Here is a 4,041-nt window from a genome sequence, read left to right as displayed (position 1 = left end):
TTGCCCTCATGATGATTGATTGACAATGATGATAAGGGTCTGCTCTCAAATACTTGCTTCAACTCTTTTAATTGAGTCGGGATATATATTTTGGAGGGGAAAGCCCAATAGAACAGCCCTAGTGATGCATTAATGGCCATTAGGGTGGGAGGAGCCATTCAGAATGCCTTCCTTTTAAACATCGTAAGAAAGAAAGCATAGCAGTCAGGCAGGAGACTCCCAGAAGCTCTGTCATTCCAGCATGACTGCATTTGGGTAACATGTTAACCTCTAGTTGTGACTCTGGAAGGAGCTGTTCTAATTTAACAAGTAATTATGTGTCACATGAGGATAAAGTTGGGGTGGGGAGATAATGGAGGATTACAGGCAGGAAGTTTTATTTCCATGGCAACAGTGCTGCCAAAGGCATCTTGAGACGAGGGCAGGCAGTGAAGATCAGGCACAATCAATGCTGCCTTTTAACCCATTAAAGGCTTAACAGTTCATAGTAACATTGTCATTCCAATATAGTTTAATGTGGGAGGTCATTTTTCTTCATTCTCTTTCATGGAGTGTGGGAAAATTTGTTGCCCATCCAAAATTACCTTTGAAGTGAATGGCTTGGTAGACCATTTCCAAGAGTAATTAAAAGTCAGTGTCATGTAGGTCAGACTGGGTAAGGATAGTAGATTTCCATGGCAGATTAAAGGACATTAGTGAATCAGACTAAATTTTCTGACAATAAATAGTAGTTTCATGGCTACTATTACAGATACAAACACTCAAATCCAGATTTAATGAATTGAATTTGGCTGCCATGGTAAGATTTGAAACAGTGTCTCCACAGTGTTTATTCACCACTATATCTGGATTCCTGGCCCATTGACATTGCCACTATGCCACTTGTGTGAGGGAATTCTGTGCAAAGGTTTTCTTTTTGATTAAATAGTGTTTGCCTGATTTTACTGATTAGAAACTCAGAATGAGAGGTTAAATTCCTGGAACTGCAAAGGAGATCTGTCAGCATCAGAAAGAGAAATGCCAGCTCAGAGAATATCAGACTGAGAGCCTTCCCCATAGGATGAGCTGAAAACAAGAATCACCCTATGATCATGGAACTATGGAATGGTGACAACACAGGAGGTCATTCAGGTCATCATAAACATGCTGGCTCTCTGCAACTGCAACTCACTTAGTCCCACAGCCCTCTCTTTTCCCCTTGGCCTGGCAATCTTTGTCCACTTTAAATTAACTATCTACTTCTCTTTTGACATCCTCAAATGGCTTCATGTCATTCAAAGGCAGAGCTTTCCAGATCTCAATCTCACTCTGCATTAGAAAGGTTATGCCTACACCTCTTTTGCCAATCATCTTAACTGGGTGTCCTCCTGCTTTTCTGTCAACGGGCGCAGCTTATCCTACTCTATCATGCCCAGAATCCTTACGATTTTGAAAATCTCCACAAAATCTCTTTTTCTCCAAGCACAAGGGTCCCTGTTCTCCAAACTTTCCACGATGCTGTAGCTCTGCATTCCTGGAACTATTCTCACAAACCATTTCTGCATTGACTCTAAACGCTTCATTTCTCTGCTAAACTGTAATGACTAGAATTGGACACAATACTCCAATTTCAGCCAGGCATATCTTCCGCAAATCAGAGAGCAGTAAAAAAAACACTACTATCCACAAGGACAACATGGACAAAATAAAACTATTAAATTCCTCTGCAGATTATAAAAATTGATCCCAAATACTTTTGGCACACAAGGATTTTAAGAACAAATGCATTCCATTAAAAGAAAAGGTAGGTTCCAGACTTCCATTAAAGGAAATATTCCTGCTTCATAGAATTTACTGTCCAAAACTTTTTGTGACTATAAAGACCAAAGTTACAGCTTCAGGATGAAGCTACCCCAAAGTTGAAAGGACAGACTTAGTAAGTTTCTCAAATGTGGACTGATAACCATGGTCCTGATGTTAACTAGGTCTGACTGTGAGAATTGGGTCAGGTTTGGGCTGGACACCTGATTGAAATCCCTCCCCATTTAGCCCTACTTTAACATCAACGCAGTGTTAAAATGGGGCGGGTTTAGAATGGGATGACAGAGCAACCTGAGCCATTGAACACAGAAAAACACTGAGTAGGTCAGGCAGTTCCGTGGAGAAGGAAACAGAGTTTAATGCTTCAAGTCTGTGGCTTTTATGGCAGAATTCAGGAATTAAGTTGGTCTGTCTCTGTGCAGGTCCTGCCAGCTTTGCTGAGCATGTCCAACATTGTCTGTTTGTTTTTCAAATTTCCTGCATCTGCAGTATTTTGCATTTGTATCAGTGTTTAATTCACTGCCACTTGTCTTCCAGGACTTCCCACTTTGAAGACGTTCTGCTGTTGTTCCACTGAGTTCAGTGAATAGAGTCATAGAGTTGTACAGCATCAAAACAGACCCTTCCGTTCAACTCTTCCCTGCCGACCAGATATCCTATATAAATCTAGTCCCATTTGCCAGCATTTGGCCCATATTCTTCTAAACCTTTCCTATTCATATACCCATGCAGACGCCTTTTAAATTTTTAAATTATACCCGCCTCCACCACTTCATCTGGCAACTTGTTCCATACACGCACCACCCTTTGCGTGAAAAAGTTGCCCCTTAGGTCCCGTTCAAATCTTTCCCCTCTCACCTTAAACCTATGCCCTCTAGTTTTGGACTCACCTACCCTGGGAAAAAGACTTTAGCTATTCATCCTATCCATGCCCCTCATGATTTTATACACCTCTATAAGGTCCCACCTCAGCCTTTGACGCTCCAGGCAAAATAGCCCCAGCCTATTCAGCCTCTCCCTATGAACCTGCCCACTTTACTCAGGCTGACTGGGTTAAAATCAGGGCTGACTACGTTTATTTGAATTTTCATCAGTGGCTGAAACTTCTATCCAATGCCCTGCTCTCTCCTATCAATGACTGCCATGCGCCTGTACCAGCCCAAAACCAGGATCTATTCCCTGCCTGGCCCTTACAAGCCAGGATATGGCTGAGATTTCCATTCTAGCTCACTGTAGCCATTAGGTCAGTCATGACTGCAATGCCTACTGCAGTTGAATAGGCTGCCCCTCACTGCCTGGACCACAAGTAAAGAATTACACTCAGATGGCAATCTGCCCTGAGCACATGAAGTAGTGATTCTGTCTCTATCTGTGAGGCTCTGAAGGTATTGATTCACAATTAGATTTGGCATAGATTTAGTTGGTGAATGAACAACAGTTTGCTTCTGAGAATATGATCAGTTACAGGCAAAAAGTGGTGGGGATGGGACTTGGGTTGAATGGTGGAAAATGATGAGTCTGAGATCTGTTGTATTCCAGACAGCCCACCAGAGACTTGCAGCTGTTTTAGTAAGAACCAGGTCCTTTGAGTAGTGATTGTAACAAGGTCAGCCAGGTGGACCTCATAGAATGTGAGTTCCCTGATTGGGGCTGTTAACCAGGTCCAATCAGGGAGCCCTGGCTGACAGATATAAACAGGAGTGTCAGAGGTTCTGTTGCCTCTGAGAGTTGGCCCTGAGGGAGCTGGGTCAGTGTCAAGGACTCTCCATGTGTAAATAAAGAGTGATTTGGTTTCAGGACACTGACCTCTGTGGAGTTTTTCCATCTTGTAGCAGCGAAGAAAATTTTAAGAACAATTTTACACAACATAACTACTCACCAACTTAGGGTAGGGAGCTCTGCCGTAGGAAAACAGCTCCCACAGAAGAATTCCGTAACTCCAGACATCTGATTTGGTGGAGAATTTCTGTTGGAAGGAATAAGGAAACTTGTTATAGATACCGTGCCTCAACAATAATGTGTGCAATAAGCTTAATGCAGTGGCAGAAGATAAACTAGCAGCCCTTCATTCTCTCTCTTTCACTCAATGAGATAGCGACAAGCTGCCATTTAACTAGCAAGGCCTGTGGGGTTTAAGTGGCCCAATTCAATCAGACGAAGGGATAGAGTTACCAAAGTCCCTGACAGCTGTCACACCGATGACTCTGTGTCAGGCCAGACCAATCCTGCCCACACACAATA

General features: G+C 42.8%; 1 protein-coding gene across 1 annotated transcript in view; it reads right to left on the bottom strand.

Annotated features, from left to right (window-relative positions):
* The window catches only part of cplx4c (complexin 4c), a 32,305-nt gene extending 28,536 nt beyond the window's left edge, over positions 1-3,769 (bottom strand). The window contains exon 1 of the mRNA XM_048614229.1: positions 3,680-3,769. The gene's annotated coding sequence lies outside the window, so the exon portion shown is untranslated. The remainder of the gene's footprint in view (positions 1-3,679) is intronic.
* Positions 3,770-4,041: the final 272 nt, after the last annotated feature.

This window comes from Rhincodon typus, chromosome 29 (genome assembly GCF_021869965.1).
Source record: "Rhincodon typus isolate 14 chromosome 29, sRhiTyp1.1, whole genome shotgun sequence".
NCBI lineage: Eukaryota > Metazoa > Chordata > Chondrichthyes > Orectolobiformes > Rhincodontidae > Rhincodon > Rhincodon typus.
This window is presented reverse-complemented; position numbering and strand designations above follow the sequence as displayed.